The sequence below is a fragment of the Mesoplodon densirostris genome, chromosome 8 (assembly GCF_025265405.1).
Source record: "Mesoplodon densirostris isolate mMesDen1 chromosome 8, mMesDen1 primary haplotype, whole genome shotgun sequence".
NCBI lineage: Eukaryota > Metazoa > Chordata > Mammalia > Artiodactyla > Ziphiidae > Mesoplodon > Mesoplodon densirostris.
This window is the reverse complement of record NC_082668.1, coordinates 53,213,165-53,229,415: the sequence shown is the minus strand read 5'-3', so window position 1 is coordinate 53,229,415 and position 16,251 is coordinate 53,213,165. Positions and strand designations below refer to the sequence as shown.

Genomic DNA, 16,251 nt, shown 5'->3' with positions numbered 1-16,251 from the left:
TGGAAAATATACTTTAAAATGTGTTCCTTTGCTTTCAGAATGAAGAAAATACTAGCGTAAAGTATGTCCTCATGCAGAAACAAAGCATATCTAATGAGGTCCCCTTTACCAGTATAGTCAGATTGTTAGAACCCATTTGAAGACACATTCTAGTTGCTTGGTTACCAAGGGTAGACATACACAAACGTTATAGTTAAAGAAGTCACACATGCTTACACTGTTAAAAATTAAAAATGAATCATGTGATAAATTTGTAAATCATTGTTAATAGTCTCAATAGTCTCAGTCTCAATAGCTACCATGCTAACAAGTAAGCACCTTCACTACTAATACCTCTTTCAAGTGCGCTATTGCAAGTATATCTTGTTGGCAATGAGTTCTGCGTTCGCCTGTAATTAAAAACCCAAAGATACTTGTTCCTCACCTCTGCCAAAAGTTTTAAGGTTCAAATTAAAAAAATCACTTCCTCTATGATAGAGATTCTCGAGGCTTTCATCATGATGATGTTCCCTATGCATGCTCACAATACAATCTATTTTGTTTCTGAAAGGCATAACCTTCTATTCTATAATAAAGTCTGCCGAGTACATTCCTAATCCTGCAATCAGAGCATGCAAGTTGAATGTCCCAATACTGCTTCAGGCATCTTTATGAACTCTTCTGTGGTTGAGTGGAACCTTGTACATCGAGGGTGTTTAAAATATTTTTGATAAATTGAGTCAAGTGAGAGAATATTCATCTTTCTGGGATCATACGGTGAGGTGGGGAGAAAGTCACCAAATTCTTAAAAAGCTAATTAAAACAACATAGAAGCAATCTGTTTTATAGCTATTCATCACACCTGAGCATATTTGCCCTCTAGTGCCTTATTCAACTTGCGTAGATGGTCGTTCTGTGAACTGGTTTCAGTAAAAGAATGTAGTTGTTCTTCTAGCTGCTTAACTTTTATCTAGAGGGAAAACAGAAGAATAAAAAAACAAGTCTCATTAAAGAAATATATATATATATATACACACACACACTCCAAAACAGAAAAAATTAAGATGTCACAAGTTTAGCAGAAAAAAATCACAGAAAACCCTTAAAACTTGTAAAAAGCGATCCTGTTTTTCTAATGATGCTATTTCAACTAAAATAGCTATTTCAACAAATAAAATAGGCTATAGCCCTATACATGTACTGAGATAATTCATTTGGTTTGTAGCATTTATGGAAACTCCAAATTAACATGACTCATGAATATAACAGTGAGACTTTGTGGGTAAAATATTTCAATTTTAAAGAAATTGTGGTATCTAGTATTCAAAACCCTTTCTGAGTACGGATAATTAGAATTGTCCATATGTAAGGAGACAAGAGTCTTGTGTTTACCCACAGAGAATTACGAAAGTTGAATTAACAGAATTCTTATAGGCTGAATTATATTTGAAAACTAACTCATAAAGCTGACTACTCACATCTTTCACTTTAAAGAAAAGATGATTTGGGGGAATAAAATCATTAATAGTTACTCACAAATCTCCAACTTGTGTGTTTTTCTACATTTTCTTCCTCTTATTCCCAACCCTCTCAATACAAATCGACAATTAACATTACTGAGCTTATCTCTGAATCAGAAAAAAATTCATCCAAAATTTTTAATTTAAATCAACCTTTTCCTCTCTCAGTATCTTTTCTTGTTTCCCACCTCTGAAGGGCAAACTCCTCTTGGTTGTAGCCACTGATTGTTTTCAAGAGCTGCTAAAATTTGAGTGCTAATACTTCGTTTTTTTTAGAAAGGCTACATGAAAACACATTTTGTCTTAGGAAATCTCTCTTGTTCCATCAGCAGAATCCTTTTTCTCATCTTTGCCTGTTTCTGGTGCTCTTTTCCACAGTGTACAGTATAAAACATGTTCCATGGCTCCCCCTTAAGTGTATTCACTTAAGGTTCAGAATTAGAATGGCTGCCTCTAAAGAGAGGTATTGATGCAACACTTATTCTCATTTTAAACGTAAGCAAACTGCTGTTAACCTTAGAACTCAGTGGAAAATACTGATGAACACTCAAGAATTTTCGATTTGCCTCTCTTCAAACAAAACACAGAATATCCTTATTCCACAATATTTCTCAGGTAACTTACGCTACCCCCAGCCTCAGAGTACTCAATAAAATGCCCTGAAACTTGTCAGATGGCATGTTCTCATCTATAAAGCACTTTACTTTTTATACTGGGTTTCTTTTTTGGAAGAATTTCTAATTCAGGACACTGAAATGGGGAAGAACACAGAAGCAAATAAATCCTGCTGCCCTCAGAGATCTGATGTTCCTGTGTCATTAAAATCCAAGTAGCTTCCACAGCTAGCTTACCAGGCAGTCTCGGAAATACCAGTATTTAGGTCAAGGTCATATCCTCCTACTGTTTCAAATGATCTAAATATATATAGATACATATTTTTAAAAATTGAGGTAGAGTTGATTTATAATATTATGTAAGTTTCAACTATACAACATAGGGATTCACAATTTTTAAAGATTATACTCCATTTAGAGTTATTATAAAATATCGGCTATATTCCATGTAATGTACAATATATCCTTGTAGCTTATTTTATACACAGTAGTCTGTACTTAATCTCCTACCCTAATATTGCCCCTTACATATATTCTCTAATATAAAACTATAAAAACATAACACTATAGAAACTGTGAGACATCTAAGAAATGGATGAAAAGGAACTTTGTGTGTGTGTGTGTGTGTGTGTGTGTGTGTGTGTGTGGTACGTGGGCCTCTCACTGTTGTGGCCTCTCCCGTTGCGGAGCACAGGCTCTGGACACGCAGGCTCAGCGGCCATGGCTCACGGGCCCAGCCGCTCCGCGGCATGTGGCATCTTCCCGGACCGGGGCACGAACCCGCGTTCCCTGCGTCGGCAGGCGGACTCTCAACCACTGCGCCACCAGGGAAGCCCTTCACCATTTTTTTTAACCTGCATTCATCTGTGTATGCACACATGCACATAGCTCTATGTAATCTGACCCCATGCACATATTCCTGTGATCACGACAACCAAGATACAGAACTGCTCCACTGCCGCAAACAACTCACTTGTGCTACTTCTCTGTGTTCACACCCTCCCCCAAACTCATCCCATGTCCCCTGGCAACCAGTAATTTGTTCTCTATCGCTACTGTTTTTGTCATTTCAAGAATGTTATTTTAAACATTTAAAAATAATTAATTTTAGTATAATACATTCACATTTTTAAAAACAGCCTTACTGAGATATAGTTGAAATACAATAAGCTATGAATATTTAAAGTGTACAATTTTGATATATGTATAAACCATAATCATGATAATGAACACTTCCATTATCCCCAAAGTTCCCTTATGCCTTTTTGTAATTTCCCCCACTTCTATATCTCCCTGTTCCTACACATCCACCCAAGGCTACCACTGACCTGTTTTCTGTCACAATCAATTCACTTTTATTTCCTAGGATTTTATATAAATGAAATCATAGTTGATGTACTCATTTTTGAATGATTTTCCACTCAGCACAATTATTGTGAGATTCACTCACTCTTCTTTATATATCAATAGTTCTTCCTTTCTGTTGCTGAATAGTGTTCTGCTGAACACTGGAGTTGTTCCAGTTTTAAGCTGTTACAAGTACAGCTGCTCTGGGCAGTTGTATACAGATCTTCGTGTAGATATATGCTTTCATTTATCTTTGGTGAATGCATAGCAGTGGACTGGCTGGGTTGTATGGTAGTAGTATGTCTCACTTTTAAAGAAACTACCAAACTATTTTCCAGAGTGGCTGAGTGATTTTACATTCCCTTCAGCAAGGTATGAGAGTTCCTCCACATCTTCACTAACACTTGGGGTAATCAGTTTTTCAATCTTAGACATCCTAATAGTGTGTGGTAGTACCTCACTGCAGTTTTAATTTGCATTTCCCTAACGACTGATGTTTAACATCTTTTCAGGTGCTTATTTATCATCCGTATATCTTTTTTGGTGAAACGTGTGTTCACCAAATAAATAAAATACTTTGCACCGTTTTTTTTCGGATTGTTTTTCCTTCTTAGTGAGTTTGGAGAGTTTTTAATAAACTGTGGAGACAAGACCTTTATCAGATATGTGATTTGAAAATGTTTTTTTTTCCCCCAGCCTGTAGCTTTTCATTTTCTTAACAATGTCTTTGAAGAGCATACGTTGTCAATGTTACCTTTTTTTCCTTTATGGATCATGCTTTTGATGTCAAATCTAAGAAATCTTAGTGTAATCCAAGATCACAATGGTTTCATCCTATGTTTCAGAAGTTTTACAGTTTTAAGTTTTACCTTTAGGGCTTTCATCCATTTTGAGTTAATTTTTATATATGGTAAGAGGTATGGATCAAAGGTATTTTGTTTTTTTTTTCTGCATATGATACCCAATTGCTCTAGCACATTTGTTGAAAAGACCATCCTTTCTCTACTTTTACTTCTGTTGAAAATAAAATGTTCATAAAATTTTTCTGGATGGGTAGCACATTCACATTACTCTTAAGGTACAAAAGGATAAAGTGAAAAATCTCCCAGCCACCCAGTTTCCTTCCTCGAAAATAATGTTGCCCATTTATCACGATTCATTTTAGAGAGACTCTATTCAAAAGTGAATACATATGTAGACTTCATCGCCCCAACCCTTTTGCACACAAATAGTAAAATACTCTGTATGCTCTTCTGAACGTGGACTGTTTTAACCTAATAATAGATATGCTATGATTAAGATAAATATATCTTCAAACAGTATTCCAAACTATGGATATACCATGATTTATTTAGCCAGCCTCTTACTGATGGAATTTTGGTTGTTTCTAGTCTTTTGCTAATAACAAACAATACTTCAGAAAGTAACCTTGTAAACATGTCTTATGTACAAGCTAGTGTATCTGTAGGAAAGAGTACAACTGTGGGTGTAAAGTGATAAACAAAGCCAAATTGTCCTCCACAGGAAAAGGGCACTCCAAACAGCAGCAAAGAAGAATGCCTTTTCCCCACATCTTCCTCAATATTATACTTCCTTATAACTTTTAACCTGTAACGTTAAAAATACTTTAACGTCTTCTGTAAGGATTCAAGAATAGTACAAAAGATGCTCACTTATAAGGTTTTGAAAGCCTATTGGATTTTGTTCTAGAAGAGCACATTAGGAAGAATATAGTTTTTATAATTTTACCAGTGCTTATAAATTATTTATAAAAAATGAAAAGGCCACTAGCAAAAGTGCTTACAGAAAGGGTCTAAATTGTAGTTAACTCTAGAAGACAAGCTATAGTACTTTCTATTTTAAAATACCAAACAAAGATGGATGCTCTAGTAAGTTTTCTTTGGGAAGTAGTTTCCAGTGTTCAAGTTCTCAGGGCTTCTATTTATGTATTTCTACTTGAAAATCAGGCTTTACCCATTTTACTGTAAATGTTAAGACTATTAGCATTAATTTTTAAAGTGAAAATTAGATTAAAAATCTCAATGGTTACTCTTAAGCCAAATATGACATTTCTGTGTCCAAATCAAAAACTAAGTATGCAATAGCCAGAATGATGGTTTTGATCTACATCATCAGTTTTTGCTGTTTGTGAAGAAGTTCTTTCCTTGTTGTTACTCACACCTCCAAACGTTATCTTTCTAGATGTTACTACTTTTCTTCATTGTTGTATAAATCTGAAATTTCCTTATGATTTAATTTGTGGCCTTCACTTACCGAATCCCGGTGAAGAAAATTTGGTGACTCATCATTTTTTAATGGTCTTGAGGCAAGAATGTCTATTTTACCTTCCAGTCTTCCCTCCATGGTTTTAATGGCATTCAAAAGAGTCTTTAGAGAGATCCCAGAGTCTCCAATCTCCTGAGAAGACCTCACAGAAGTCAGGGTAGGTGCAAAGGTCACATGGTGTGTAGGGTTTGGCCTAACACTGGGCAAAACAACTGATGAACTTCGTTCCTTTACAGTGTTGACACGGGGCCTGTGGCTTTAAAGTAATTTTGAAGATGCAGGCCTCTCTGGAGACTTCCTCCTTCTTGGAAGCATCAGCAATTTAAAAAGACAAAATCAACTAAACCTAGAATTATTTTTCAGTGAGTGCCCCCTTTACTATGAGAAACAACACAACGTTCTAAATGAAGCTGGGATGGAAAATATACTTTAAAATGTGTTCCTTTGCTTTCAGAATGAAGAAAATACTAGCGTAAAGTATGTCCTCATGCAGAAACAAAGCATATCTAATGAGGTCCCCTTTACCAGTATAGTCAGATTGTTAGAACCCATTTGAAGACACATTCTAGTTGCTTGGTTACCAAGGGTAGACATACACAAACGTTATAGTTAAAGAAGTCACACATGCTTACACTGTTAAAAATTAAAAATAAATCATGCGATAAATTTGTAAATCATTGTTAATAGTCTCAATAGTCTCAGTCTCAATAGCCACCATGCTAACAAGTAAGCACCTTCACTACTAATACCTCTTTCAAGTGCGCTATTGCAAGTATATCTTGTTGGCAATGAGTTCTGCGTTCGCCTGTAATTAAAAACCCAAAGATACTTGTTCCTCACCTCTGCCAAAAGTTTTAAGGTTCAAATTAAAAAAAACACTTCCTCTATGATAGAGATTCTCGAGGCTTTCATCATGATGATGTTCCCTATGCATGCTCACAATACAATCTATTTTGTTTCTGAAAGGCATAACCTTCTATTCTATAATAAAGTCTGCCGAGTACATTCCTAATCCTGCAATCAGAGCATGCAAGTTGAATGTCCCAATACTGCTTCAGGCATCTTTATGAACTCTTCTGTGGTTGAGTGGAACCTTGTACATCGAGGGTGTTTAAAATATTTTTGATAAATTGAGTCAAGTGAGAGAATATTCATCTTTCTGGGATCATACGGTGAGGTGGGGAGAAAGTCACCAAATTCTTAAAAAGCTAATTAAAACAACATAGAAGCAATCTGTTTTATAGCTATTCATCACACCTGAGCATATTTGCCCTCTAGTGCCTTATTCAACTTGCGTAGATGGTCGTTCTGTGAACTGGTTTCAGTAAAAGAATGTAGTTGTTCTTCTAGCTGCTTAACTTTTATCTAGAGGGAAAACAGAAGAATAAAAAAACAAGTCTCATTAAAGAAATATATATATATATATACACACACACACTCCAAAACAGAAAAAATTAAGATGTCACAAGTTTAGCAGAAAAAAATCACAGAAAACCCTTAAAACTTGTAAAAAGCGATCCTGTTTTTCTAATGATGCTATTTCAACTAAAATAGCTATTTCATCAAATAAAATAGGCTATAGCCCTATACATGTACTGAGATAATTCATTTGGTTTGTAGCATTTATGGAAACTCCAAATTAACATGACTCATGAATATAACAGTGAGACTTTGTGGGTAAAATATTTCAATTTTAAAGAAATTGTGGTATCTAGTATTCAAAACCCTTTCTGAGTACGGATAATTAGAATTGTCCATATGTAAGGAGACAAGAGTCTTGTGTTTACCCACAGAGAATTACGAAAGTTGAATTAACAGAATTCTTATAGGCTGAATTATATTTGAAAACTAACTCATAAAGCTGACTACTCACATCTTTCACTTTAAAGAAAAGATGATTTGGGGGAATAAAATCATTAATATTTACTCACAAATCTCCAACTTGTGTGTTTTTCTACATTTTCTTCCTCTTATTCCCAACCCTCTCAATACAAATCGACAATTAACATTACTGAGCTTATCTCTGAATCAGAAAAAAATTCATCCAAAATTTTTAATTTAAATCAACCTTTTCCTCTCTCAGTATCTTTTCTTGTTTCCCACCTCTGAAGGGCAAACTCCTCTTGGTTGTAGCCACTGATTGTTTTCAAGAGCTGTTAAAATTTGAGTTCTAATACTTCGTTTTTTTTAGAAAGGCTACATGAAAACACATTTTGTCTTAGGAAATCTCTCTTGTTCCATCAGCAGAATCCTTTTTCTCATCTTTGCCTGTTTCTGGTGCTCTTTTCCACAGTGTACAGTATAAAACATGTTCCATGGCTCCCCCTTAAGTGTATTCACTTAAGGTTCAGAATTAGAATGGCTGCCTCTAAAGAGAGGTATTGATGCAACACTTATTCTCATTTTAAACGTAAGCAAACTGCTGTTAACCTTAGAACTCAGTGGAAAATACTGATGAACACTCAAGAATTTTCGATTTGCCTCTCTTCAAACAAAACACAGAATATCCTTATTCCACAATATTTCTCAGGTAACTTACGCTACCCCCAGCCTCAGAGTACTCAATAAAATGCCCTGAAACTTGTCAGATGGCATGTTCTCATCTATAAAGCACTTTACTTTTTATACTGGGTTTCTTTTTTGGAAGAATTTCTAATTCAGGACACTGAAATGGGGAAGAACACAGAAGCAAATAAATCCTGCTGCCCTCAGAGATCTGATGTTCCTGTGTCATTAAAATCCAAGTAGCTTCCACAGCTAGCTTACCAGGCAGTCTCGGAAATACCAGTATTTAGGTCAAGGTCATATCCTCCTACTGTTCAAATGATCTAAATATATATAGATACATATTTTTAAAAATTGAGGTAGAGTTGATTTATAATATTATGTAAGTTTCAACTATACAACATAGGGATTCACAATTTTTAAAGATTATACTCCATTTAGAGTTATTATAAAATATCGGCTATATTCCATGTAATGTACAATATATCCTTGTAGCTTATTTTATACACAGTAGTCTGTACTTCTTAATCTCCTACCCTAATATTGCCCCTTACATATATTCTCTAATATAAAACTATAAAAACATAACACTATAGAAACTGTGAGACACCTAAGAAATGGATGAAAAGGAACTGTGTGTGTGTGTGTGTGTGTGTGTGTGTGTGGTACGTGGGCCTCTCACTGTTGTGGCCTCTCCCGTTGCGGAGCACAGGCTCCGGACACGCAGGCTCAGCGGCCATGGCTCACGGGCCCAGCCGCTCCGCGGCATGTGGCATCTTCCCGAACCGGGGCACGAACCCGCGTCCCCTGCGTCGGCAGGCGGACTCTCAACCACTGCGCCACCAGGGAAGCCCTTCACCATTTTTTTTAACCTGCATTCATCTGTGTATGCACACATGCACATAGCTCTATGTAATCTGACCCCATGCACATATTCCTGTGATCACGACAACCAAGATACAGAACTGCTCCACTGCCGCAAACAACTCACTTGTGCTACTTCTCTGTGTTCACACCCCCCCCCAAACTCATCCCATGTCCCCTGGCAACCAGTAATTTGTTCTCTATCGCTACTGTTTTTGTCATTTCAAGAATGTTATTTTAAACATTTAAAAATATTTAATTTTAGTATAATACATTCACATTTTTAAAAACAGCCTTACTGAGATATAGTTGAAATACAATAAGCTATGAATATTTAAAGTGTACAATTTTGATATATGTATAAACCATAATCATGATAATGAACACTTCCATTATCCCCAAAGTTCCCTTATGCCTTTTTGTAATTTCCCCCACTTCTATATCTCCCTGTTCCTACACATCCACCCAAGGCTACCACTGACCTGTTTTCTGTCACAATCAATTCACTTTTATTTCCTAGGATTTTATATAAATGAAATCATAGTTGATGTACTCATTTTTGAATGATTTTCCACTCAGCACAATTATTGTGAGATTCACTCACTCTTCTTTATATATCAATAGTTCTTCCTTTCTGTTGCTGAATAGTGTTCTGCTGAACACTGGAGTTGTTCCAGTTTTAAGCTGTTACAAGTACAGCTGCTCTGGGCAGTTGTATACAGATCTTCGTGTAGATATATGCTTTCATTTATCTTTGGTGAATGCATAGGAGTGGACTGGCTGGGTTGTATGGTAGTAGTATGTCTCACTTTTAAAGAAACTACCAAACTATTTTCCAGAGTGGCTGAGTGATTTTACATTCCCTTCAGCAAGGTATGAGAGTTCCTCCACATCTTCACTAACACTTGGGGTAATCAGTTTTTCAATCTTAGACATCCTAATAGTGTGTGGTAGTACCTCACTGCAGTTTTAATTTGCATTTCCCTAATGACTGATGTTTAACATCTTTTCAGGTGCTTATTTATCATCCGTATATCTTCTTTGGTGAAACGTGTGTTCACCAAATAAATAAAATACTTTGCACCGTTTTTTTTCGGATTGTTTTTCCTTCTTAGTGAGTTTGGAGAGTTTTTAATAAACTGTGGAGACAAGACCTTTATCAGATATGTGATTTGAAAATGTTTTTTTTTTTCCCCCAGCCTGTAGCTTTTCATTTTCTTAACAATGTCTTTGAAGAGCATACGTTGTCAATGTTACCTTTTTTTCCTTTATGGATCATGCTTTTGATGTCAAATCTAAGAAATCTTAGTGTAATCCAAGATCACAATGGTTTCATCCTATGTTTCAGAAGTTTTACAGTTTTAAGTTTTACCTTTAGGGCTTTCATCCATTTTGAGTTAATTTTTATATATGGTAAGAGGTATGGATCAAAGGTGTTTTGTTTTTTTGTTTCTGCATATGATACCCAATTGCTCTAGCACATTTGTTGAAAAGACCATCCTTTCTCTACTTTTACTTCTGTTGAAAATAAAATGTTCATAAAATTTTTCTGGATGGGTAGCACATTCACATTACTCTTAAGGTACAAAAGGATAAAGTGAAAAATCTCCCAGCCACCCAGTTTCCTTCCTCGAAAATAATGTTGCCCATTTATCACGATTCATTTTAGAGAGACTCTATTCAAAAGTGAATACATATGTAGACTTCATCGCCCCAACCCTTTTGCACACAAATAGTAAAATACTCTGTATGCTCTTCTGAACCTGGACTGTTTTAACCTAATAATAGATATGCTATGATTAAGATAAATATATCTTCAAACAGTATTCCAAACTATGGATATACCATGATTTATTTAGCCAGCCTCTTACTGATGGAATTTTGGTTGTTTCTAGTCTTTTGCTAATAACAAACAATACTTCAGAAAGTAACCTTGTAAACATGTCTTATGTACAAGCTAGTGTATCTGTAGGAAAGAGTACAACTGTGGGTGTAAAGTGATAAACAAAGCCAAATTGTCCTCCACAGGAAAAGGGCACTCCAAACAGCAGCAAAGAAGAATGCCTTTTCCCCACATCTTCCTCAATATTATACTTCCTTATAACTTTTAACCTGTAACGTTAAAAATACTTTAACGTCTTCTGTAAGGATTCAAGAATAGTACAAAAGATGCTCACTTATAAGGTTTTGAAAGCCTATTGGATTTTGTTCTAGAAAAGCACATTAGGAAGAATATAGTTTTTATAATTTTACCAGTGCTTATAATAAATTATTTATAAAAAATGAAAAGGCCACTAGCAAAAGTGCTTACAGAAAGGGTCTAAATTGTAGTTAACTCTAGAAGACAAGCTATAGTACTTTCTATTTTTAAATACCAAACAAAGATGGATGCTCTAGTAAGTTTTCTTTGGGAAGTAGTTTCCAGTGTTCAAGTTCTCAGGGCTTCTATTTATGTATTTCTACTTGAAAATCAGGCTTTACCCATTTTACTGTAAATGTTAAGACTATTAGCATTAATTTTTAAAGCGAAAATTAGATTAAAAATCTCAATGGTTACTCTTAAGCCAAATATGACATTTCTGTGTCCAAATCAAAAACTAAGTATGCAATAGCCAGAATGATGGTTTTGATCTACATCATCAGTTTTTGCTGTTTGTGAAGAAGTTCTTTCCTTGTTGTTACTCACACCTCCAAACGTTATCTTTCTAGATGTTACTACTTTTCTTCATTGTTGTATAAATCTGAAATTTCCTTATGATTTAATTTGTGGCCTTCACTTACCGAATCCCGGTGAAGAAAATTTGGTGACTCATCATTTTTTAATGGTCTTGAGGCAAGAATGTCTATTTTACCTTCCAGTCTTCCCTCCATGGTTTTAATGGCATTCAAAAGAGTCTTTAGAGAGATCCCAGAGTCTCCAATCTCCTGAGAAGACCTCACAGAAGTCAGGGTAGGTGCAAAGGTCACATGGTGTGTAGGGTTTGGCCTAACACTGGGCAAAACAACTGATGAACTTCGTTCCTTTACAGTGTTGACACGGGGCCTGTGGCTTTAAAGTAATTTTGAAGATGCAGGCCTCTCTGGAGACTTCCTCCTTCTTGGAAGCATCAGCAATTTAAAAAGACAAAATCAACTAAACCTAGAATTATTTTTCAGTGAGTGCCCCCTTTACTATGAGAAACAACACAACGTTCTAAATGAAGCTGGGATGGAAAATATACTTTAAAATGTGTTCCTTTGCTTTCAGAATGAAGAAAATACTAGCGTAAAGTATGTCCTCATGCAGAAACAAAGCATATCTAATGAGGTCCCCTTTACCAGTATAGTCAGATTGTTAGAACCCATTTGAAGACACATTCTAGTTGCTTGGTTACCAAGGGTAGACATACACAAACGTTATAGTTAAAGAAGTCACACATGCTTACACTGTTAAAAATTAAAAATAAATCATGTGATAAATTTGTAAATCACTGTTAATAGTCTCAATAGTCTCAGTCTCAATAGCCACCATGCTAACAAGTAAGCACCTTCACTACTAATACCTCTTTCAAGTGCGCTATTGCAAGTATATCTTGTTGGCAATGAGTTCTGCGTTCGCCTGTAATTAAAAACCCAAAGATACTTGTTCCTCACCTCTGCCAAAAGTTTTAAGGTTCAAATTAAAAAAAACACTTCCTCTATGATAGAGATTCTCGAGGCTTTCATCATGATGATGTTCCCTATGCATGCTCACAATACAATCTATTTTGTTTCTGAAAGGCATAACCTTCTATTCTATAATAAAGTCTGCCGAGTACATTCCTAATCCTGCAATCAGAGCATGCAAGTTGAATGTCCCAATACTGCTTCAGGCATCTTTATGAACTCTTCTGTGGTTGAGTGGAACCTTGTACATCGAGGGTGTTTAAAATATTTTTGATAAATTGAGTCAAGTGAGAGAATATTCATCTTTCTGGGATCATACGGTGAGGTGGGGAGAAAGTCACCAAATTCTTAAAAAGCTAATTAAAACAACATAGAAGCAATCTGTTTTATAGCTATTCATCACACCTGAGCATATTTGCCCTCTAGTGCCTTATTCAACTTGCGTAGATGGTCGTTCTGTGAACTGGTTTCAGTAAAAGAATGTAGTTGTTCTTCTAGCTGCTTAACTTTTATCTAGAGGGAAAACAGAAGAATAAAAAAACAAGTCTCATTAAAGAAATATATATATATATATATATATATATATATATATATATATATATATATATATATATACACACACACACTCCAAAACAGAAAAAATTAAGATGTCACAAGTTTAGCAGAAAAAAATCACAGAAAACCCTTAAAACTTGTAAAAAGCGATCCTGTTTTTCTAATGATGCTATTTCAACTAAAACAGCTATTTCAACAAATAAAATAGGCTATAGCCCTATACATGTACTGAGATAATTCATTTGGTTTGTAGCATTTATGGAAACTCCAAATTAACATGACTCATGAATATAACAGTGAGACTTTGTGGGTAAAATATTTCAATTTTAAAGAAATTGTGGTATCTAGTATTCAAAACCCTTTCTGAGTACGGATAATTAGAATTGTCAATATGTAAGGAGACAAGAGTCTTGTGTTTACCCACAGAGAATTACGAAAGTTGAATTAACAGAATTCTTATAGGCTGAATTATATTTGAAAACTAACTCATAAAGCTGACTACTCACATCTTTCACTTTAAAGAAAAGATGATTTGGGGGAATAAAATCATTAATATTTACTCACAAATCTCCAACTTGTGTGTTTTTCTACATTTTCTTCCTCTTATTCCCAACCCTCTCAATACAAATCGACAATTAACATTACTGAGCTTATCTCTGAATCAGAAAAAAATTCATCCAAAATTTTTAATTTAAATCAACCTTTTCCTCTCTCAGTATCTTTTCTTGTTTCCCACCTCTGAAGGGCAAACTCCTCTTGGTTGTAGCCACTGATTGTTTTCAAGAGCTGCTAAAATTTGAGTGCTAATACTTCGTTTTTTTTTAGAAAGGCTACATGAAAACACATTTTGTCTTAGGAAATCTCTCTTGTTCCATCAGCAGAATCCTTTTTCTCATCTTTGCCTGTTTCTGGTGCTCTTTTCCACAGTGTACAGTATAAAACATGTTCCATGGCTCCCCCTTAAGTGTATTCACTTAAGGTTCAGAATTAGAATGGCTGCCTCTAAAGAGAGGTATTGATGCAACACTTATTCTCATTTTAAACGTAAGCAAACTGCTGTTAACCTTAGAACTCAGTGGAAAATACTGATGAACACTCAAGAATTTTCGATTTGCCTCTCTTCAAACAAAACACAGAATATCCTTATTCCACAATATTTCTCAGGTAATTTACGCTACCCCCAGCCTCAGAGTACTCAATAAAATGCCCTGAAACTTGTCAGATGGCATGTTCTCATCTATAAAGCACTTTACTTTTTATACTGGGTTTCTTTTTTGGAAGAATTTCTAATTCAGGACACTGAAATGGGGAAGAACACAGAAGCAAATAAATCCTGCTGCCCTCAGAGATCTGATGTTCCTGTGTCATTAAAATCCAAGTAGCTTCCACAGCTAGCTTACCAGGCAGTCTCGGAAATACCAGTATTTAGGTCAAGGTCATATCCTCCTACTGTTTCAAATGATCTAAATATATATAGATACATATTTTTAAAAATTGAGGTAGAGTTGATTTATAATATTATGTAAGTTTCAACTATACAACATAGGGATTCACAATTTTTAAAGATTATACTCCATTTAGAGTTATTATAAAATATCGGCTATATTCCATGTAATGTACAATATATCCTTGTAGCTTATTTTATACACAGTAGTCTGTACTTCTTAATCTCCTACCCTAATATTGCCCCTTACATATATTCTCTAATATAAAACTATAAAAACATAACACTATAGAAACTGTGAGACACCTAAGAAATGGATGAAAAGGAACTGTGTGTGTGTGTGTGTGTGTGTGTGTGTGTGTGTGTGGTACGTGGGCCTCTCACTGTTGTGGCCTCTCCCGTTGCGGAGCACAGGCTCCGGACACGCAGGCTCAGCGGCCATGGCTCACGGGCCCAGCCGCTCCGCGGCATGTGGCATCTTCCCGGACCGGGGCACGAACCCGCGTCCCCTGCGTCGGCAGGCGGACTCTCAACCACTGCGCCACCAGGGAAGCCCTTCACCATTTTTTTTAACCTGCATTCATCTGTGTATGCACACATGCACATAGCTCTATGTAATCTGACCCCATGCACATATTCCTGTGATCACGACAACCAAGATACAGAACTGCTCCACTGCCGCAAACAACTCACTTGTGCTACTTCTCTGTGTTCACACCCTCCCCCAAACTCATCCCATGTCCCCTGGCAACCAGTAATTTGTTCTCTATCGCTACTGTTTTTGTCATTTCAAGAATGTTATTTTAAACATTTAAAAATAATTAATTTTAGTATAATACATTCACATTTTTAAAAACAGCCTTACTGAGATATAGTTGAAATACAATAAGCTATGAATATTTAAAGTGTACAATTTTGATATATGTATAAACCATAATCATGATAATGAACACTTCCATTATCCCCAAAGTTCCCTTATGCCTTTTTGTAATTTCCCCCACTTCTATATCTCCCTGTTCCTACACATCCACCCAAGGCTACCACTGACCTGTTTTCTGTCACAATCAATTCACTTTTATTTCCTAGGATTTTATATAAATGAAATCATAGTTGATGTACTCATTTTTGAATGATTTTCCACTCAGCACAATTATTGTGAGATTCACTCACTCTTCTTTATATATCAATAGTTCTTCCTTTCTGTTGCTGAATAGTGTTCTGCTGAACACTGGAGTTGTTCCAGTTTTAAGCTGTTACAAGTACAGCTGCTCTGGGCAGTTGTATACAGATCTTCGTGTAGATATATGCTTTCATTTATCTTTGGTGAATGCATAGGAGTGGACTGGCTGGGTTGTATGGTAGTAGTATGTCTCACTTTTAAAGAAACTACCAAACTATTTTCCAGAGTGGCTGAGTGATTTTACATTCCCTTCAGCAAGGTATGAGAGTTCCTCCACATCTTCACTAACACTTGGGGTAATCAGTTTTTCAA

The 16,251-nt window shown here is 35.7% G+C and overlaps 1 pseudogene; it reads right to left on the bottom strand.

Annotated features, from left to right (window-relative positions):
- Window positions 1–16,251, bottom strand: part of LOC132494738 (coiled-coil domain-containing protein 150-like) — a 170,210-nt pseudogene that overhangs the window by 79,132 nt on the left and 74,827 nt on the right.